The 23,654-nt window shown below is 51.3% G+C and overlaps 1 pseudogene; it reads right to left on the reverse strand.

Moving 5' to 3' along the window:
• Positions 1–733: 733 nt before the first annotated feature.
• Positions 734–19,091, reverse strand: LOC120660591 (annotated as a pseudogene).
• Positions 19,092–23,654: the final 4,563 nt, after the last annotated feature.

A 23,654-nucleotide genomic window follows, 5' to 3' on the forward strand; every position in this document is an offset into this window, starting at 1 on the left:
TCGTATTATTTTGACCTCGATAAGACTCAAAATCAAATTAATAGACCGGGATGATACTACTGAACAAATTTGAGGATCTAAACAAGTGATTTCTGAGTTCAGGGACCCACATGACATAGTCAAACAAGTTTCAGGACATAAATGGTCGATTCGCAAGTTTAGGGACTGGAATGGCATAACGGTATAAGTTTAAGGACCGATGATGGATTTTACTCTAAAGGTGTCTAGACTCTGGAGTTTGGATGGCCTGATTTGTTCAAAGTAATTTGAAAATTTGGTTCATCGACCAAAATCTAAAGAACAATCGTTTGGACGTGTGGTACCAAGAATGTCCCATGTTCGATTTCAGAAAAAAAAAAGAAGGAATGTCCCAAAATCCATTGAGAAAGCCCAGTCCAAACTATTTGAAACAAAAGCCCAAGTCCCAAAACTGTTATGGCCCAGTGGACTGAATTCAGAATGTGCTAGGCCCAAATAATGCAATGGGAAGGGCCCATGCTAGCCTCCAAACATAGCGCTCCCGCAATGCATATGCAGATCGGCAGATGGTTGTGGATTTGCTCCAAAAAAAAAACAGATGGTGGATCCAGCAAAGGGACCGAAATAACCAATGCAAATTTCTTGAGATCACATGTGGGCATGCACAAGGAGCAAAGTGCATCTCCTCCACATTCAGAGTCAGAAACGCCTGCGAAGGAAAAAAAAAGACCAGCTCACGAGCAAAAAAGAAACATACTGTAAGATGCATGTAATTGTCTATGTTGATTATGTATTTACTGTTCTCCAGTGAACATTACACTTCTTTTCAGTTCTGTGACATCTACATAAAACATACAGGTACTTTTGCACACACCTTTTTTTTTCTCATCCTTATTTCCTCCACTACTATGATTCCTGTTCTTTCTTTCACTACTCAAAACTCTCTCTTTCTTTATCTTTCTCATATTAACACTTCAAAAAATTAATTTTATGGAAGCTAGTAATAATAATCGAGCTTATTACGAGAAAGAAAAAAGAATTTCCCCGCCTTGGACACCCACCGAAACCATCCCCCTTCATTTATCTACACTCCGCCGCCTCATCAGCCGCCCCCCTCCGGCGGCACCCCTCCTCCGCCGTGGCCAGGCGGTGGAGCCTGGCGAAGACGCCGACCATGGGCGCCGTGTTGTACGTGCAGGCCTCGGTCTGCATGTAGTTCCCGCGGTCGTCCCGGAACTCGTCCCGGCAGTTGGGCCCGCCGACGATGGCGCCGGCGAGCACGTTGGGGTTGGCCCGCCCCCGGCCGAACCAGTCGTCGAACCCCTGCATGCAGCCGATGAAGCGGCTGTTGGCCTTGTGCGCGACGATGGAGGCGCCGCGGTGGTGCACGCGGACCGGGTACCGGCGGCCGTAGCCGACCATGTAGCTGAGCCGCAGCGGGTTGCGGCCCAGGATGTAGTCCGCCTGCGAGCGCGCCAGGGCCAGCAGCTCGGCCGGCGCCGCCGCCCCGCGCGGGCAGCGGAGGAGCCCCGGGGAGGCGGCGCCGGCGGAGAGGTAGCGGGAGTAGGCGGTGAGGAGGAAGGCGGCGCTGGAGACGTACTGGAGGTTGTTCCACTGGCGCACGTAGAGCATCCCGCCGGGGCTCCGGTCCACGTTGTCGCTGCCGTTGCCGCCGTTGAGGCCCAGGCACGCGCACAGGTAGTGCTCCGCCTTGGCCTTGTACTGCTCCAGCACCGCGCGGTGCTGCAGGGCTTGCGGGTCGCCCTCCAGCAGCAGCTGTTGTTGGATAATCCATGGATCACAAAACACAGGTTGTTAAAAACTTGCTCAGTAGTATTACGTACTACATTCTCAAAATTGTTACTGCTAGCTAGGTAGGTAGGTAACTGGACACGATCGTGACACGGAGATGCAATGCAACACCAACAGCATGCATGGGCATCACTGTCAGAACGGTGCGCATGCGTGCGAGCTCTGTATCGATTGACCAGAGCGTCCAATCAACCATCGTGTTCGGCAGGCTGGAGCTGGAGGCTGGAGCTGGAGTGGTGTGAGAGAAAAATACTGTTACTTGGTTGGTGGCTAGAGGCTGGAGCTGGAGTGGTGTGAGAGAGAATTACTGTAGGGCTGGAGGCCTACCCCGACAGCGCGACCCCAACCGTCGATCGATCTTTCAGTTAATTAATCGTGTTAATTAACAACCGAATCGAAAGGGATCGACCGGACTCGTGATTCGTGAAATGCTTCAGGGTTTCAGGCTGCCGCCGTTCCCGTAAACTTGAATGACATGCAGAAGAAAGGGTTGGCGCAGGAGGCCAGCAGCACCTGCAGCAGTAGCAATCAAACAACTGCTTGCAAGAACTGCGATTCAGCTCGATAATTCCGATCAGGCCAGCCGGTCCACGACGACCACCATTGATTCCGGCGCAGGGATGCTGTCGGTGCGGGAGGCGACGGGCCACATGCACGGTGGTCCGACACGGCGCTGGCCGGCCGGCGTCGCTCTCCGGCGCCAACGCAGCGTCTGACACTCTGACTCCCCATCCTCTCATGGTGCCGGGCGGCGGGGCCACGTACGAACTCTGCTCACCGACCGGTGGGGCCTGGGGTGGTGGGACAGCTGCCGTACCGGCGCGGCCAGCAGCTGCCACGTCGCTGCCCGGATTTAAACTCGCGATCCCGCCCCGCCAGCTTTTGGTGCAGAATGAATGCGAGTTTGGAATAATAAATGCGGCATATTCCACTTTTATTACTAATTTTTTACTAAGAATATATCTTTTGCTAGGTTTCTGAACCCAATGGATTTTTTTCTTTGTTTTTCGAAGACTCCTAATACATAACACTATATATTGCATCCATCATCAAATATATCCCAAAATATAAGACATGGACCTTTTTTTAATCTTGGCCCTTGGTTAGATGCACAAAGTTTTGGCTGTAAAACACTGTAGTACTTTCGTTTGTATTTGGTAATTATTGTCCCGTCATGGTTTAACTAGGCTCAAAAGATTCATCTTGCAAATTATAGACAAATTGTATAATTAGTTATTTTGTTTAGCTATATTTAATACTTTATGTATGTGTTCAAAGATTCGATGTGATGGGGAATCTTGTAAAGTTTTGGAATTTTAAAGGCATCAAGGAGTTGGACCTGACTATGAGACTAGACTAACACAATAAAAAATTATTTTACAAAAATGTATCATTTGATGATTGCCATTTAGAAGCACTTTTCTGTTACTATGATTTGTTGCTAAGGTAAGTCAAACCGCACTTTGTATTCTAGAATGAAGGGAATATTAGGGCTAAAGGACGGGCTTGCCAAAACTTTTTACACACGTACACTTTTACATAATCTTTCAGCTGGGATGAACTTAGTAGTACTTGCTCTAGACAAATTGACGAATGATCACTGCAATAATCCACCATCATCAGGCTATGGAACCCTAAATGCATATAGCTACCCCTGACAGAGCCACGGATGCTTTCTTGAAAGAAACAATGCTTGGGGCACGCGTCAAGGCTCTGGAGATAAATGTGGACGCCACGCCACTACCAGTGGAGCTCGCGAAAATAAAGGTGAAAGAGAGATGGTCCGCTAGCTGTATGCCATGAACATTCACTTCAGGAAAAACTGGATGTTTTGTCTCGTTTCCTTCTGGGCATCACCAATTAATTTGTATGTGTGTGGGATCGTTGACACGGCAACAGAAAAGCCTACGCTAAAGAATGCATGTTATTAGCCCAACAACCACTTTGATGGCAACATTTGCTGCTTGGACCATCCATCCGTGCACGGGTCGGATTAACTACGGTTAATCGTACTGCTCCTACCAGCAGGCATCTATCCCTAAATGCTTGCCAATGAATCCTATACTAAAAAAACTTCAGTTACTTGTTCTACGTATAAGTTGTGGAACTAACGAATAAACTATTCCACGCCTCTTGTTTTGTTTCCTCACGGCATTTTTTTTATTTATACAGAAAATTCAACTATGTGCAGCTGTCAGAGCAGGTGTGCAAGGAATGGCTCCTATATGAGCACCCAATTTCTCAGAAATACTGTATATAAGAAGAGGGGTGAAATAAAGACGCAACTGGTGTGTGTATTTGAGCATGTTGTCGATCCAGTCCAGACTAAATATCAACATCTCTGGTCTATGCAGATTCTTTTCAAATGTCAACGTCTAGAGCACAAGTTGGCCATTGGTGAAAACATTCCAATAAACCAGCTTTTGGAAAGCTTTTTCCTACATTTTTATGATACGGCACCCCGGAACTAGAACTCAGAAGCTAGTGTATTTTAAGAATATATTGCCCACCATCAAGTCCAAACTAAAATGTCAACAACATCGGGTGTCCATATCTAGCTACAACACGTACAGGTGGGTATACACGGAAAATTAGAGGTGGCTCTATATTTTCTGGACTCCGGAGTGTGGACCCAGCAGAGCGCATGGCGCGGGAGTTCCAGCGCATCACTCTCTCCCAGTTCCTCTCCACTAGCCGCTCCAGGATCACCTCGCCCTCGGGACAGTGATGAGATGGGAAAGGCGATGGACCTACGCCCTTGCTCGGTCTACGCCTAGGCCGCCGCGCAACCGGCCGGGCCGCCGGGGCGGCGAGTCTGCGACGAGCACGACGCGCGCACGTCGTCCTCGACCGGGCCGGGCGCAGCTAGCGGCGCCACACTCCTCCATCTACCACACCGTGCACGTCGCGCCGAGCCCCGCCGCGCGCGCGTCACGTACGCGTACAAGAAGATGGAGCTGTAGTCCATCGAGGGAGGAAGGCCGAGCACAAAGCCACAAACCTTAACGCGAGAACGGGCTGGCACGCCGGGACGACCAGACCAGACCGGATCGCTCGGCACGCCGTCTAATCAAGCCATGCGCGGCCAAGTTTCGGCAGCAGCTTCTTCCACCCGGATCCTTAGCTAGGTGACGATGCCCCCATTTTGGCCGCCATGTTCCCGGGAGTGTCTCCGGCCGCCTATTTCGGCCTCGACCGGCAGACAGCCAGCAGCAGGCGCGCTAGCCGGCCGGGACGGGTAAACCCTCCATCCACGAAAGGGAAGGGTTCCCGAATTTCTCGTGCCCGTTTTGTCCCGGCGCGGAGGAAAAACCGCGACCGGGCCCTTCCGTGACCTGTGTCCATCGGCGGAACAGTCTGCAGCGCTGCTAGCTCGGACGCATGCAGCGACCTCGCTCTTGACCTTTATTGCCATCGACATCGAGGGAGGAAAGACGCGTGCGTGGGTCGTGACGACCTCGGCCGCGCCCGGCGCCCGGCGCCCGGCGGCTACCGCGGCGGCGGACACGTCGACGAGGCGCGCGGCCACGTGCCGCGCGGGGGCCACCCGTACGTCGCTCGACCAACCGCAGCTGATCCTAGCAGCTAGCTAGCTATAGGCGTAGTGGTTTACAACTGGGCGAGAGAGGCCGTGAGGTGTCGGCGAACCTGGCCGTCCCGTGGTTCTTCGGTTGGGTGGGGTGCTGGCCGTCTGGCGGCTGGGCATGGCGCGCTCGATCTCTCACTCGTCTCTGCTCACCTCACTGTAACACCCAAGTGTTAAACTTGGATTTAACTAGCTAACTAGTGACTAAATTCTCTCGGTTACAAGTCGAGTCACAAATCGACTCAAAACTTGATTTCAAATCCTGGAGCCAGCGGAACCCGGAGACTCCGGGTATGAATCCGGAAATTCCGAATTTACCCGGATACTCCGGATATTCTTCCAGATACTCCGGACCTGGAACTTTATATCTCATGTTTTGGTCCTTTTGCTGTTCCCAAACGTTATAAAACGTTATTCACTCTCTCCCGTGCTCTCTTTCACTCTCTCCCGTGTTCTCTCACTCTCTCGTGCTCTCTCTCACCCCGAACCCTAGAGACCCAAAACCCTCCCTCTACCCTTGGTCCAAGGACCACGGGAGCTTCACTTGGGTGGTGGATCATCTATCCCGCGTGCTCCATCCTTGGACGGCTTGGGTTCAAGCCCTTGGTGCAAGGAAGAGCTCGCCCAAGGTAAATAAGCTAGGGTTTGGCAAGTCACTTGTTCTAGGGGGTTTAAATCGATTTCCTCCGGTTAGTCTTCTTATGAATCACTCTACTAGGGTCTAGGAGGGTTTCGATTTTTTTTTGGATTGGTTTTGCTAGAAATCACGATTTCAGTTTTTGGGGCGAAAAATGCTGTCGGGTCCGGAGACTCCGGGTATATGCCCGGATACTCCGGGTTTTTGACACTCCGGGCGAAACTCCGGGTATAGCCTCGGAAACTCCGGATTTGGGAATCCGGGTATTCCGGATTTAAATCCGGATATTCCGGTTTTGCAGAGTTATGAACGTCGGGTTGTGTGGTTAGTAGTATTTGTAATCGGTTAAGATTTATTTCAAAGTTTCAAATTATATTGCATACATTCTCATGTCATATGCATACGTATAGACGTCGCCGCTGAAGGAGTCGTATATGAGGTGGTTGCGGAGCCACAGGAGACGCAGGGGCAAGCCCCGCAGCAGGAGGATCGTGGGGAGCAAGTCCAAGGGCCATCTCACCCTAGCACTTAGCCGCAGACTCAAGGCAAGCCCCGGTGCACATCCTAATATTTTAAATTATGTCATCTATATATGTCTCTAATATTTGTGCATTAGGTTTAGAAATTGGTTGAAACCTTAGTTGCATGATTTCTAGTTTTTTCTGGGCCTCATACCAGTATGAATAGGTCGTTAGCACTGCTATGCTTAATAGGGCTCGATATAAGTCGAGTGATAATTCTATTACTCGCGAGATATATGATGTCCTTATATTACAATATGTGCTTTATTATATTCGAGATGGAAGGTAAGGGATGAGAAACCGGATGGGAGAAGGTATAGCCCCATCTGTGTTGATTAAGGACCGTTCCGTTGTCGGCTGTGCTAATCGGGAATTGAATTGTACTAACCGCATGCCGGGAGTAGGAGGTAGTCGAAACCGGCAAGCCGAGTACTGTCTTGCTTCGAAAGTACAGAACTTCATCACCACCCCTTAGGGCGAGTCGAGTAGTCGCGGAGAAATGTGATGCATATGTTTACTTTTGGTGGTCTCACGTTGAGCTCGACTGACTATATGTAGGTGGGGCGGTTCTGTAGTTCGAGGCGGGGAGGGGAAATGTTGGTGCGTGGGGTCCGACGGGGCTTTTGCGTGCCGTGTTGGTTAGGTTCACCTTGCAAGGTGAAATCGGATCGATTCGCCGTGTCTCGCAGTCATGAGGGCCCTGATCTCTTGGTCACATCGTAGTAAGGAAATGGAATAAATTGAGATGAGATGTGGATTGTCATGATCTAAACTAATGGTTTGCTCACCATGATTGTTGTAGATTTGCAAAACATTGGAGCTTAGTAAATTGATTACTTTATATTGAAACTAAAACATAGAAATAAGGACTCACTTGTAGTTGCATTTTTCCGCAAAACCAACCACCGGCCAAAAAGCTTTGCATGTCTAGTTATGTGGGCTAAGTATACCCAATGGTCGGGTAAGCCTTTCTGAGTATTAGTATACTCAGGGTTTGTTGCCACCATTATTTTCAGGACAGACAGAAGTTGACTTCTGCCCCTGCTGTATCAAGTTCATCCGCCGGGATGCAGAGGGGTGGGAGGTGGTGGAGCGAGACTGAGACCCCTAGGTTAGGGAGTGGTCGGTTGCACACTTTAGGGCAGAGTGTGCAGCTCCTCAATTTTTGACTAGTCATGGTTAATCAGGGCTTATGCAGGCTAATGTAGTTGTAGGATATAATCTACTAAAACTTTCGGACATCGGCTGTAAAGTTGTAAATTATGCAAAGTTTGTAGATTATTCGTATATTTGAACTCGGGTTGTAAAACCTAATGTTTGGTACTCATATGGTGTTTATATTTTTAAGTATTACGTTGTGCTTGTACCATCTGCGCCCTCCTTCGCGTGGAACTTCCGGTATTGTTTCGATCGGGCCGTGGGTTGAGAAAGGATCGCCAAATTAAGCCGTTAAGCTAATGCGCCCGATGTGTTCAAATGACGGCCATTACGCTTAATTAGAGTTTTAATTTGGCGGTTCCGTCACAGCTGGTATCAGAGCCGAAACGCACTGGGGATGGTACGAGCATGACTAGTTTTAGGGTTTTTACGACTTAAAAATATAACTTCGACTTAAGGCAAAATGTTATTTAGTAGTGTGGGCGGGGGTTAATCGTAATAGCCCTATATAGCTAATGTTAGAGTTGTAGCTAGATTGTTGGGTTGGGGCTGAGAGATTACCGTAGGACGATCATACATTGTGCATCATGCCATTCATTGATTTAAAAGGATTCTTGCATTTAGTGGGTGGGAACAATGTAAACGTGACATGAATATCCAGATACTCCGGATATAGTTCCGGATATTCCGGGTCGGGGTACCCGGATATTCCGGGTGAGAATCCGGATAGTCCGGATTTAGTTGCAAAAAGAGTTCCGGCTTTTTGATTTAAATTGCGCTTTCTGCCTTCTTCCATGGTTGATTGTTTTGTAATCAAAATTTTTGGGGCTAATTCAACTATGGTTGAATGCAGAATGGGAGAGCCACCGAACCCTCCTGAGTTGGCTCTGGCCATTGCGGCCATGCTCACTGGGCGCGATGAGCAGACGGCACTCCTCCGTGAGCTTGTGGCGCAGGGCAGAGCGCCGCAGCCTGAGCATCACCACCAGCCACCTATTCCTGGATATGAGCAATTTCTGAGCACCCAACCGCCGTTATTTCACAAAGCAGATGAGCCGCTGGAAGCCGACAGCTGGCTCCGGACCATAGAGTCCAAATTCACCCTGCACCCGTACAATGATGGGGACAAGGCAGGATTTGCCACTCAACAGCTTAGGGGCCCTGCTCGCACATGGTGGGACAATCATGTGGCTATGTTTCTGGCGGGCACTCGATTCAGCTGGGCGGAGTTCAAGAACGCCTTTAGAGCACATCACATCCCTACAGGGGTCATTCGCAAGAAGTTCACAGAGTTCTTGGCCCTGAAACAGGGTAACAGCAGTGTCCTACAGTACTCTCAGGCCTTCAACACTTTGTCACAATATGCCGGGTACCATGTAGACACTGATGAGAAGAAGCAGGCGTGTTTCCGGCAGGGGCTTAGCAGTAAGCTCCAGGATCGCCTGGCGATGGTCAAATTTCACACTTTTAGTGAGCTAGTCAATGGGGCTATCATTCAGGAGGACACCCACCTAGCTCACAAGGCAGAGAAGAAAAGAAAGGTGCCGGCAGCGGGATCTTCAAGCAGCACTCCCCAGAGGTTTCGCTTGGTGCAGTCGGGCCCACAGAGAGCCCCTTTTCAGCACCAGCCACAGCAGCAGTGGGGATACAGGCCCCCTCAGTACACATCGTCACAGGGGATAGTTAGGCCTCCTGCTCCTCAGCAGAATGAGCAGAAGATATGGGTGCAGCAGCCGGGGATGCGCCCCAATTTATTCCCGTGCTACAACTGTGGGTAGCTGGGACACTTTGCACGGAACTGCCCGATGCCACCAAAGCAGGGCCAGCAGTCCGGTCAGCAGAGCCAGAAACAGAACGTGGCTCATTTCAAGCCGGGGCAAGTGCACTACACCACCCTCGAGGGCATTCCAGAGGGAGCTCCAGTGATGGCGGGTACGTTTTCCATAAACGATCAACCCGTTACGGTATTATTTGATTCTGGGGCATCTCACACGTTCATTAGCAAGGATTGTGCTACTAGACTTGGATTGGAAATAGGAAATATGTCGATTCCGTACAATATACATTCGCCTGGAGGGCAATCAATAACCAATCAAACGGTTAAGCAAGTACCTTTGCAATTCCAAGGAAAAATCTTTGACACTCATCTGATTATGTTGCCAACTCAGAAAGTGGACATTATTCTTGGAATGAATTGGATGAAATTTCATGGGATTCTCCTAGATACGTCATCATATGTGGTGTACGTAAACTCTCCTCTTCATGGTTCCATGACACTATCTTTGATGAATCATAAGTCGATGACTCCTATTGTGCACCACACCGAGGGCAAGAGCCTAGCCGATATACCAGTGGTGTGTGAATACCCGGATGTTTTTCCGGATGAATTGCCTGGCATGCCACCGGATCGAAATGTGGAGTTTGCCATTGAGTTGCAACCGGGCACGGCACCCATCTCTAGAAGACCCTATCGGATGCCACCCAATGAACTAGCGGAATTAAAGAAGCAGTTGCAAGAGCTGCTCGATAAAGGCTATATCCGTCCTAACACTTCGCCCTGGGCTGTCCAGCACTCTTCGTTAAAAAGAAAGATCAAAGCCTCAGGTTGTGCGTGGACTATAGACTTCTAAATGCCGTCACAATTAAAAATAAATATCCACTTCCCCGAATTGATATCCTATTTGATCAGTTGTTCAGTGCCAAGGTGTTTTCCAAGATTGATCTCCGCTTGGGTTACCATCAGATCAAAATCCGAGGAGAAGATATTCCTAAGACGGCCTTTTCTACCAGATACGGGCTGTATGAATATCTGGTTATGTCTTTCGGGCTGACAAATGCCCCTGCTCATTTCATGTATCTCATGAACTCGGTGTTCATGCCCGAGCTAGATAAGTTTGTCGTGGTTTTCATTGACGACATTCTTGTATTTTCCAAGAATGAGGAGGAGCATGCAGAACATCTCCGCATTGTGCTTCAGCGCCTGCGGGAACACAAGTTGTACGCTAAATTCAGCAAATGTGATTTCTGGCTCAAAGAAGTCCAGTTCTTGGGCCACATCATCTCAGACAAGGGTATTTCTGTTGATCCTAGCAAGATTCAGGATGTCCTGAATTGGAAAGCTCCCACCTCCGTTCTAGAGATCCGGAGTTTTCTTGGGCTAGCAGGTTATTATCGCCGGTTTGTACCGGACTTCTCTAAAATTGCTAGGCCCATGACGGAATTGCTTAAGAAAGGGGTGAAGTTTGTTTGGGACGACAAATGTGAACAAGCTTTCCAGACTTTGAGAAAGATACTGACATCGGCCCCTGTTTTGGCTCAGCCGGACGTTACTCGGCCTTTTGATGTGTATTGTGATGCATCAGGCATGGGGATCGGCTGTGTTCTCATGCAAGATCAGCGGGTGATTGCTTATGCCTCCAGAGCCCTTAGGCGACATGAAGAGAATTATGCCACCCATGATTTGGAGCTAGCCGCAGTGGTTCACGCTCTGAAGATCTGGCGTCACTATCTCTTGGGTAATCCAATACATATCTACTCCGACCATAAGAGTCTCAAGTACATCCTTACTCAGAGTGAGCTAAATTTGCGCCAGAGGCGGTGGTTAGAGCTGATTAAAGATTATGATCTGGAGATTCATTATCACCCGGGCAAAGCCAACGTTGTTGCAGACGCATTAAGTAGAAAAGTGAATTGCAACTGCACCTCAGCAATACCTGTGCATGCAACTCTATGTCAAGAAATGGAGAGGTTGAATCTAGTTATGATAGCTGAGGGTACACTTACCAACATTACCCTCACTCCAACCATTCGGGATCAAATTATTGCTGCTCAGGGAAACGATGTGGGCATGAGCAAGATCAGACAGAGGCTTAGCGAAAATGATCCTCGGGTTCAATGTTTCCATCAGGATAGTGAGGGAGTTCTCTGGTTTAAAAATCGATTGGTGGTACCTAAAGATTTAGAGCTTCGAAAGCAGATTCTTAATGAGGCTCACCTCTCTAGGTATTCTATCCACCCGGGTAGCAATAAAATGTACCAAGATTTGAAACAGAGGTTTTGGTGGACGAGGATGAAGCGAGAAATTGCTAAGTATGTATCGGAATGTGACATTTACCGGAGGGTGAAAGCAAGCCATTTGAAACTTGCCGGAATGCTTCAACCTCTGAATATTCCTTCAGGAAAGTGAGAAAACATCAGTATGGATTTTATTGTCGGTCTACCCAACACCTCTAAAGGGTATGATTCCATTTGGGTAATCGTTGATCGACTCACAAAGGTAGCCCATTTTCTTCCGGTAAGGACTTCTTATACGGCGAGGCAATATGCTCAACTGTACCTGGACCGTATTGTGAGTCTCCATGGGATTCCTAATACTATTATTTCAGATCATGGGGCACAATTCATTGCACGGTTCTGGGAACATTTCCATGCCGCTTTAGGTACACAACTGATCCGCAGTTCGGCTTATCATCCTCAGACCGATGGCCAAACCGAGAGGATTAATCAGATTTTGGAAGATATGCTGTGGGCCTGTGTACTCTCTTATAGTAAGAAATGGGATGAGTGCCTGTCCCTCGCTGAATTCTCTTACAACAACAGCTATCAGGAAAGTATCAAAATGGCACCCTTTGAAGCCTTGTATGGACGGAGGTGTAGAACTCCATTGAACTGGTCGGAAGCCGGTGAACGAAACTTCTTTGGACCCGATATGGTTAGCGAAGCTGAGGACCAAGTTCGTCTTATACAGGAAAATTTGAAAGCCGCTCAATACCGCCAAAAGAGTTATGCAGATAAGAGACGCTGGCCCCTGATATTTGAAGTTGGCGATCGTGTTTACCTCCGGGTCTCTCCAATGAAGGGTGTTCAACGATTCGGAGTACGGGGAAAGCTAGCACCCCGCTATGTTGGGCCGTTTCCTATCGTTGAGCGTTGTGGGCCGGTGACATATCGAGTGGAGCTTCCACCACATTTATCGACGGTCCACAATATCTTCCATGTATCCTAGCTCAGGAAGTGCCTCCGAGTTCCAACTGAGGTTGTTGATACGGAAAATTTGCAGCTGGAGCCCGATCTTATTTATCCAGAGCATCCGGTAAGGATTGTTGATCACAAGACCCGGATTACTCGGAATCAAACCAGCAATTTTTATAAGGTCCAGTGGAGTAATCACTCCGAGCGAGAGGCTACTTGGGAGACGGAGGACTTCATTCGGTCTAAATATCCGGAATTGTTACAAATGTATCAAGGTACTCACCAAGTTCCATTTTCCTCAATTTACCACATCCATTAAATCTCGGGACGAGATTTCTTTTTAGGGGGAAGATTGTAACACCCAAGTGTTAAACTTAGCTAACTAGTGACCAAATTCTCTCGGTTACAAGTCGAGTCACAAATCGACTCAAAACTCGATTTCAAATCCTGGAGCCAGCGGAACCCGGAGACTCTGGGTATGAATCCGGAAATTCCGGATTTACCCGGATACTCCGGATATTCTTCCGGATACTCCGGACCTGGAACTTTATATCTCATGTTTTGGTCCTTTTGCTGTTCCCAAATGTTATAACACGTTATTCACTCTCTCCCGTGCTCTCTTTCACCCTCTCCCGTGTTCTCTCACTCTCTCTCGTGCTCTCTCTCACCCCAAACCCTAGAGACCCAAAACCCTCCACCCTTGGTCCAAGGTCCACGGGAGCTTCACTTGGGTGGTGGATCATCTATCCCGCGTGCTCCATCCCTGGACGGCTTGGGTTCATGCCCTTGATGCAAGGAAGAGCTCGCCCAAGGTAAATAAGCTAGGGTTTGGCAAGTCACTTGTTCTAGGGGGTTTAAATTGATTTCCTCCGGTTAGTCGTCTTCTTATGAATCACTCTACTAGGGTCTAGGAGGGTTTCGATTTTTTTGTGGATTGGTTTTGCTAGAAATCACGATTTCAGTTTTTGGGGCGAAAAATGCTGTCGGGTCCGGAGACTCCGGGTATATGCCCGGATACTCCGGGTTTTTGACACTCCGGGCGAAACTCCGGGTATAGACGTCGCCGCTGAAGGAGTCGTATATGAGGTGGTTGCGGAGCCACAGGAGACGCAGGGGCAAGCCCCGCAGCAGGAGGATCGTGGGGAGCAAGTCCAAGGGCCATCTCACCCTAGCACTGAGCCGCAGACTCAAGGCAAGCCCCGGTGCACATCCTAATATTTTAAATTATGTCATCTATATATGTCTCTAATATTTGTGCATTAGGTTTAGAAATTGGTTGAAACCTTAGTTGCATGATTCCTAGTTTTTCCTGGGCCTCATACTAGTATGAATAGGTCGTTAGCACTGCTATGCTTAATAGGGCTCGATATAAGTCGAGTGATAATTCTATTACTCGCGAGATATAGGATGTCCTTATATTACAGTATGTGCTTTATTATATTCAAGATGGAAGGTAAGGGATGGGAGACCGGATGGGAGAAGGTATAGCCCCATCTGTATTGATTAAGGACCGTTCCGTTGTCGGCTGTGCTGATCGGGGATTGAATTGTACTAACCGCATGCCGGGAGTAGGAGGTAGTCGAAACCGGCAAGCCGAGTACTGGCTTGCTTCGAAAGTACAGAACTTCATCACCACCCCTTAGGGCGAGTCGAGTAGTCGCGGTGAAATGTGATGCATATGTTTACTTTTGGTGGTCTCACGTTGAGCTCGACTGACTATATGTAGATGGGGTGGTTCTGTAGTTCGAGGCGGGGAGGGGAAATGTTGGTGCGTGGGGTCCAACGGGGCTTTTGCGTGCCGTGTTGATTAAGTTCACCTTGCAAGGTTAAATCGGATCGATTCGCCGTGTCTCACGGTCATGAGGGCCCTGATCTCTTGGTCACATCGTAGTAAGGAAATAGAATAAATTGAGATGAGATGTGGATTGCCATGATCTAAACTAATGGTTTGCTCACCATGATTGTTGTAGATTTGCAAAACATTGGAGCTTAGTAAATTGATTACTTTATATTGAAACTAAAACATAGAAATAAGGACTCACTTGTAGTTGCATTTTTCCGCAAAACCAACCACCGGCCAAAAAACTTTGCATGTCTAGTTATGTGGGCTAAGTATACCCAATGGTCGGGTAAGCCTTTCTGAGTATTAGTATACTCAGGATTTGTTGCCACCATTATTTTCAGGACAGACAGAAGTTGACTTCTACCCCTGCTGTATCAAGTTCATCCGCCGGGATACAGAGGGGTGGGAGGTGGTGGAGCGAAACTGAGACCCCTAGGTTAGGGAGTGGTCGGTTGCACACTTTAGGGCAGAGTGTGCAGCTCCTCAATTTTTGACCAGTCATGGTTAATCAGGGCTTATGCAGGCTAGTGTAGTTGTAGGATATAGTCTACTAAAACTTTCGGACATCGGCTGTAAAGTTGTAAATTATGCAAAGTTTGTAGATTATTCGTATATTTGAACTCGGGTTGTAAAACCTAATGTTTGGTACTCATATGGTGTTTATATTTTTAAGTATTACGTTGTGCTTGTACCATCTGCGCCCTCCTTCGCGTGGAACTTCCGGTATTGTTTCGATCAGGCCGTGGGTTGAGAAAGGATCGCCAAATTAAGCCGTTAAGCTAATGCGCCCGATGTGTTCAAATGACGGCCATTACGTTTAATTAGAGTTTTAATTTGGCGATTCCGTCACACTCACGCCGGAAGAATTTCGCAGCTGGCTTGGCGTGGGCAGGTCGTCGAAGCGAAGCGCTCAAGACCGCCTTGCCTACTTCTGCTAGACTGCCAAGTTTCAGTTCCTATTCGTGGTCCTGGTCCATTGCTGGTGATCAGGGATTCAGGGTCAGGTATTATACAAACACCACGGCCATGACGTACGGCCGCGCGACCCGCGAGCGATCTACTCCTACTGATGATCTGGAACCCGTAGAACGGATGTCTGAGGGGGCACATGACATGTGCGCAAAGGAAAAGAGCCGGGATTCCCCGGTTGGGGCCGCCGGGTCGCTGAGGCAGGGGGGAGCTACTTGCAGCGTGCTCTTCTTGCTTCGCATCTCGCGACGTTGCTTTCGTGGTGGCTGATCATCTGTGTTTCCAACTTCCGGATCCGAGTAGCTCGTGTAAAGCGAGATGATTGGGTCCTCCTCGGACGACGTACTCTTTTTACTGAACTTTGTCAACAGGGGGATCGGTGCCATGTCTTAGAAGCTAAGTCTGCACCTTCGCTCCTCTGTTTGGGAGTTTAACCCGCTGGGTAAATAGCTGTTAGTTTGAGGACTTTGTGTGGTGGCAAGCCCTGCAGGCTACAACAGCAGGGAAACCCTGACGCGGACGGGATTGAGAAAGGCCTCGTCTGAATTAGCACCCGGCCGCAGCTTTCAGCGCGAAAGGCTCCCACCCCCTGATCAGATGCCCGGCCATGTGGCCGACCGGAGCCGGATCAGCTACCTACGCCGCTCTCAGGAGCCAGGAGCATCGGGGACACAGTGACACACACACGCACAGGCTTCTCGGCCACCATCATTGCAGCAGGAAGGTAGGTCAGCCGATGGGGAAAGCGGGCTTGGTCCCTAGCATCCGTCGGTCGACGACGATGCGTTCCGTTCTTGGACCCCATCTCGACCCTCCCGGCGTCCCCCCGTGTCGCCATCAGCCCCAACAGTTTCCGTGGACGGGCATGGCTTCGCCTCCCTGATCGCCGGGCTAATTCGGTGGGGCTTTTTTTTAGGGGATACGAACTCGGTGTTGCTGCAATGCATGGGAGGAGTGTGTGTGATAGCTGAGCGGAACCGGAGTGTGGATCCTACTGGGGTTTCTTTCTGGGGACAGGAAAGTATAACGCCATGTGGCGGCATTAACTCCCCTCGCTGTTAAGCAAGAACACCCCATCCATGATCCGTCGCCGGCCGGAACTGAGATGTGCGTGCGTGCCGCTCGCGCGGCGGCGGCGGCGGCTAACCGTGCCCGGGGTCCCCGTTTGTTTGTGTTGCGCTATTAAAAAAAAAAATCTTACATATATGGAGTACTAAACAAAATTTAAATGTAAATTTTTTTATGGATGGGTGTAACTTCTCGCGACGAATTTAATAACGATAATTAGCTACAGTAAAGATATGTAACCAACTTCTAATCGTGCAGTCAAAGATCTCATTAGATTCGTCCCACAAAATAGCGCAGGGGTTGTGAAATTAATTTTATAAACTATCTTTATTTAGTAATCTTAATTATTGATCAAAATTTTATGCTACGTGTGCTATGGATGAAACCAAACAGACCCTGTCGGGGTCGGGGTAAAAAAAAGGGTGCGTGGATCGTCATGGGAAGTTACCTAGGAGTTCCAGATCAGTCTAGGTGCCGCCGGTTCACCTAGGAGGGGCACCGCGATGAATGGGTTCTGCTCCGCAGTCCGCACGGCCGGGTCATGCTGGCGCTTGGCTGCACGGCTCACCCACCGGCACCCAACGCAATTTACTATACTACTACTCAGCGCATTTTCTAATAGCGATTCGAAACATACCCGAGTCCTCAAGGAAGAATTGTTCCGAGGGTTGCCCGACACGAAACTTGAATCCTTTTTTTAAAAAAAATATTCTTTTGAAATTGAAAGGAAAATTCTCTAGTCTTTCGAGGGCACAAGCGATGATGATTAACAATTGGAAAAGCAGGTGGGCTTGACGTAGGAGAGAACAGTAGTACGTCGGATCCTCTGCCTCTGCCTTTCGTGCTCCAGCTTTTCGACGGCGTGTGGGAAAGCGGGGCGACAGGCCCGACCGGACACCAACCGGTGCACGCCACGGCCGAATTCTACCGTCATGCCACCGTGTCAGTGAGAAACCATCAGTAAAAAAAAACTAGCGAGGTGCATGGGGAGTGGATGGACGCGCGCGCTCACAGAAGGTTTCGATCGATTTCAAATCAGCCGGCTCGTGATCGAAGGACAAGGGATGGCGCGTACCTTGGCGGCGAGCACCTGGACGCCGGCGTACTTGACGTCCCAGCTGAACTCGGTCATGGCCCAGACGACGCCGCCGAACTCGTCGGCCATGGCGGCGGCGTAGTCGAGGTACTCGGCGCGCCCCGTGGCGCGGTGCAGCCACAGCGCCGCCCACAGCAGCTCGTCGCGGTACCCGCTCACGGACGCGTAGTAGCTGCGCGCCTCCGCGATGCTGCTGTCGTACGTGCCCCGGTACCGGTCGCCGAACTCGAACAGCTGCCACCGGACGCCGTACAGATACAGGCACAGTGAGATACCGGGGCTGACTGGTCGAGACAGGGCGTGATGAGCGGGCAACCCAACCGATCGATCAGCTCACCTGCTTGGCGTGGTGCAGGAGGAGGTGGGAGTAATGCGGGTTGGAGCGGCGGAAGACGATGGAGGCGGCGGCGAGCGCCGCGGCGGTCTCGCCGGCGAGGTCGGAGCCCGGGTTGTCCCTGTCGATGCGGTACGCCTGCCGCGACGTCGTCATGTCCTCGGGGCGCTGCCAGCAGTAGTGGTCCGTGTCGCCGTCGCCCACCTGTCAGCCACGGCGCAAGCTCGGGTCATGCCATGCTAGCTATTAATGGCCGCCATCATCCGCCATGGATCGCGTCCCGGCAGCAAGCAGCAGTAAATTCAAGCAGTCAGGCAGGAGGTCAATGACTGCATGTCGAGGCCTCCGTCCGGGCGGCCTTTCCCTTACGACCGATCCAGGGATCGTTCCTCGAAGTGGCAAGAGAGTGGAAGCAGCAGCAGCAGGAGGAGGAGAGGAGGTACCTCTGCCCAGTAGACGAATGGCTCGGTGTGCGCCTTGACGAAGTAGTCGGTGCCCCACTTGATGGCCTCGAGCGCGTGCCCCCACTCGCCGGCGGCCGCGACGTCGTCCCCGAACTCGATGGCGCCCCAGGAGAGCATGGTGACGGTGAAGGCCATGGGCAGGCCGAACTTGACGTGGTCGCCCGCGTCATAGTAGCCGCCGACGAGGTCCACCCCCTGCTGCAGCCCGTCGGTGAGGCCCGAGTGGCCCCGCCACCGCACCCGCTGGTTGTGCGGCAGCCGCCCCGACCGCTGCGCCTCGAAGTAGAGCAGGCTCTTGGACAGCGCCGCGCCGTAGTCCACCGCCGCCTCCTCCTCCCCCTCCTCGACCTCCGCGGCGGCGCCGCTCCCGCGCCCACCGACGGCGACTCCCAGCAGCAGGAGGAGTAGAGCGGCGGCGCGGCGGCTATCGGGTGCCGGCCAGGCGCGGCCCCGGCTCATGGCCAGCGCCACAGCGCGCGCGCCGCGCCGCGCCGCGCCCCTCCCTCCCTCTGCGATTTTCCAGTGCCTGGCGCGCGCCGCGCGGACAACTACAAGTGTTTGGGACTCTCTGTCTCTCTTCCTTGGGCCGGGGACTCTCTGTTTTCCTCTCTACCCCGCCCTCTCTCTCTCTCTCTCTCTCTCTCTCTCTGTCCTCTTTATTCTTGCGTTGCGTTGCGTTGCGTCTTGCGTCTCTAGGACGGAGGGGTTGTCTGCGGCCGGTCAGCCACTGGCGATCTGCGCGCGCAGGCAGGAGAGGAGGCAGCGGGGGGGGGGGGGGGGGGGGGGTCACTCGCGGCCTCTGCTTTCCAGGTGGTCGAGAAATGACCGGCGGGCCCCGCGCACGAAGGCCAGTGGCCGGGTATGCGGCGCACACTCCCCCTGCCCGCCCCGCGACACGTACTCGCGGGCGCGGTGGGCCGGTGACAGCCCGCCCCGAAACCGCGTGTTCCGGAGCGCGAGGGAGCTCGCGCGCGTCTCGGCCCCCTCTGCCGGCCGGCGGGTCGGGCGCGACGGTGGAAATCTGCGGGCGGCGGCGGGTGGTTGGGCGGCCGGATCGGCGGGGCGCGCGCTGCCCTGATGACCGATCGAGTGCGTCGGCCTGCTGGTGGCGGCAATAAATACTAGGGTGGCGAGGTTGGAATGAGCGAGCGATGGGGCAGTGCAGTGGGGTTGACTGGCCCAACGTACGTATCCGAGGCCACGCGGCCGGCCGGCGTCCACCCTGCCGCCGCCGGCCGCCGCTGTGAAATTCTCGGGGGGACCGAGCTGAGCAGCAATTTCTCCGTGTCCGAGGACCGGCCGGCGCCCAAGGTGGCAGCGGCGCAGGCGGTTCCGATGAGCTTCCGTCCGCCTCACGTACCGGGAATGTATCAGTTCAAGGTTTTAAATCTCCAGCTATAGCTTCCGCTATCTCCAGCTATAGTTGTTTGAGAGAGATTTAGTTAAGTTTTTTCATATATAATTTAGCCTTTAGCTATCGCTATAGCCGGCTATATTTTATTTTTGGACAAAGATCGCTAAATGGCTTAGCCCGCTATTTGAAACATTGATCCAGTGGTGATGATCAACCTTAACCTCGACAAATGGCGTATCCTGCAGCTCGCGACAATGAGACAATGCGTATATCTGCAAACGCCTACTAGCTAGCTAGCTGCGTATATCCATATCAGGTGCATATCCCCGCCGCGTTGAAGACGTGCGACCGAATAAGGCGCCGACGAGCGGAAGCGGACGAAGGGAGCGGATGGAATGGGACAGCGGCCGCTATCGCAACATGCAACAGCCAACAGCTTGCACGTGCGTACGCTAACCTGCCTGCGGCTGCTACTGCTATGGCCTGCCTGCGGCTGCTACTGCTATGGGTAGCTTCGCCGTGCCCACATTTTTCCCCGCGGAAGCGGCCGGGTATAGCGGCGGCGGCGGCCACCACACGATGCGAAGCTAGCTATCTCCATTCTCAGTAGTGACGTCTACGCCACCGGCCCACCGCCGCGAGCGCGCGGTGATGGTGGCGGCGGCCGCGGCGCGCGACGTGTCCGCGTACGTGCACGTCGACCCGACCGATGCGCGCAGCCGGCGATGATGATGATGATGATCACGTACATACGTCTCGATCCGGCTCCACTAGCGCGACAGCTGCTTCGTCCGTGGACCGGGGACCTCGCCACCGCCCGGCAGCGCGCGGCAGTGCCATGACCGGCCGCCGCCGCCGTTCCGAGCTCCGCCTGGTACGTGTCGTCCCTACCCCTGCGCGCGATCGAAGTGGAAAGCTTTCCAGCGTTGGGGCGCCCGATGTATCGAGTGCGTGCCTTCTCTGTCCATCTACCATTCTCTGGACACAGCGCGTTAATTAACTGGCATTCACGTCCCTCCACGTGCCGCGTCGCTTCCATTTGCGGCCGCCGGTGGCCTCCAGTGCTGCACGGCGACCAGTCGCGAGGACGCTTCGGATCTGCTTGGCCGGACACGTTGGCGTGGGGGCTAATCATGCCCCGCTAAATGCGACGAGGACAAGCGCGCAAAAGAGGGATAGCGGATAGTGATCACCACATGGCTCAAACCGATTAGTTTCGAATGTTAACCGCGTGCTGAGATTTTTTTGTCTCCCTTTATTAGTTTCTTGGCTACACTACATACACCAGCTGTGAGATGTGAGCCTATACTGCCAGCGCTCAGTAGCTAGCAAAACCGTCGAGAGCAATCATGTTGCGAGAACTAAGCACGTACGTCTATAGGTGGCCAAACGGGCCGCCCGGGCACGGCACGGCCTGAGCACGGCGAGGCCCGGCACGGCGGGGCTGCCGTGCTGTGCCACGTAGTGCCGGCATCCCGGCCCAGGCACGGCTCTACGAGGGCGCCGGCGTGCCGTGGCGTGCCCCGGGGCACGCCAGGCCGGGGGCGGCGCGGGAGCGGCGGCAGTGGCCGCTGGCCGGGGACGCGGGGACAGGAGGGCGACGGAGGCGGCCGGGGGCGACGATAGCGGCTGGGGGTGACGACGGCGGACGCGACGCGAGAGAGAGGCGCAGCGGCGGGCCGGCGGCGCGGCGCGAGAGGGAGGCGCGGTGGCGGCGCGTGAGAGGGAGGGGGTGCAGAGAGAGAGCCAGAGAGGAGAGCGGTGTCGGGAGGGAGGGACGGAACGGAGGGGGTGGCGGCAGGAGGGAGAGGGGTGGTGGGGAGGTGATGTTGAGTTTTATACCTAGAGTTTGCAAATTGGAGTGTAAGATGGGCCATTAAAAGACCATGTCTATTGGTGTTATCGGACCGGCATCGTGCCAGCTCATTAGTTGTGCCGTGCCCGTGCCCGTGCTAGTGCCGTGGGCCGGACCTGCAGCTCAGGCACTATTTAGACTGTGCCTCGTGCTGGCACTGGCACTATAGTGTTGTGCCCGTGCCGTGCTAGTACCGTGCTTTTTCGAATCGTACCCGTGCTGGTCCATCGAGCCTGGCCCATTTGGCCAACTATACATACGTCATTTGCGACGGCGACGACGACATGGGGCCGAGCGAGCTAGCATGGCATGACATGCACCTGCTGCTAGACGCCTACATGTGTATCGTATCGCCGTAGCTCCATGTTGCACGCATATAAAACTAGGACTACTATATATATAGAACGGCATGACGATTGATTCAAGTCCATGCTTCATAGCTCCTTGAATAGAGCCAGCTAGCGTCGTCGGATCAACAACTTATCAACCAGGAACAGGAGGACTCAGCTACCAATGACCAGAGGTCGAGTCTCTCTTGCTGACCTAGCAATAGCTATTGCTGTACATTAGCTAGCCCGTTTGGATCCATTTCAGCTAAAATTAATTACCTACCAAATAGCTGGCGGATCCAAACAGGCTTAAAATCATCTATAAGGCGTGAAAAAGTTAGCAGTAAACTCTAAAGAGTCCTTTCAAAATTTAGTGACTTACATTTGCAATGCCGAGCGAATTAAGTGATGGATATCAAATTAATCTATTATCTTATTATTTGGCCAACAGACAGAGCCTCCACGTTCGCTCTCAAGGCCTAAAAATTTTCACGTTAATCGGAGAAAAATAGAAAAATAAAAATTATCCACTACTGCCATTATAATAAAAATTAGCTTAAAATACTCATGTGCCTAATTAAAAAATCACACACCAATGCCATTATGAAAAATTAAATATAAAATATCATTTAGTTATGTATCTGTTACAAACATATACTATTAATAAAAATTAAAGCTAACAACAATCAATCAAAATAAAACCAAAATAAGAATAATTATATTCATACTATTATTGAAGCTCAACAAATCAAATTGTTATTATAGATAGATCATATTTGTATTATTTTAACTAATAATAAGATATAATTTACGATAATGAACAAGGCGATGTATGGTAAAAAATAGTATAATCTTTAAGTAAGGATACAACGGCATTCAATTTTTGAATTTTTAATACTAGCTACGCAAATGCGCGGACTATGCGCCTAGTTATATGTAAAGAAACTGCACGGGCAAAGCTAGGAAAGATTCTGACTCTAACTGCAGGGAGATCGATCACGCTGCAGCCAGCAGGCAGAGTCGTCGTCAGTGCTTTTGCCCAAAGCGCATGTACGAGGTGCGTGCTTATGCGTAGGCCGGCGGCATATATGCTTCCGCGCGCGCGCGTTCCAGCTAGCAGCTTACCCTTGTAAAGTCGTTACTAAGCATGCACATTGCACATGCGCCCATATGGCAGTCAGTATGCATGCATTTATCTGTTTAAATTAAAGTTAAAACGGTTGTCAAGATCAGCTTGCAAGCGGGCGCACGGACAAATTAAATTGACAATATACAACATGGTCGGTAACTTCTTAGTCCCGGTATCCTGGTCGGTGGTAATGAGCCATGACACTATTGCTTACTTCACAATCCAACTTGACCTTTGATATATATTTTTAGCTCAAATTTATATAAAATTAGAGTCCGGCCCTTAGATTATCTAGACTACAAATAAAGGCTCTTTACCATCCATACTGGTCATGTTGTATTCCTGTATACTACTATACACGTACACACTTGATCCAGCAGCTAGATGCTCTAGAGGACTTAGCTTATTTGTATCATTGGATCGAATGGCCCATACGTGCGGATGTGCCCTTCAATGCTTGCATAATTCAGCGGGTCGCTTTCGGAATAGTGAGGCTCAGGGGCGGAGTTAGCGATGGGTCTAGGGGGACTCCAGCCCCCCTATACTCCC

Source organism: Panicum virgatum, chromosome 2N (genome assembly GCF_016808335.1).
Source record: "Panicum virgatum strain AP13 chromosome 2N, P.virgatum_v5, whole genome shotgun sequence".
NCBI lineage: Eukaryota > Viridiplantae > Streptophyta > Magnoliopsida > Poales > Poaceae > Panicum > Panicum virgatum.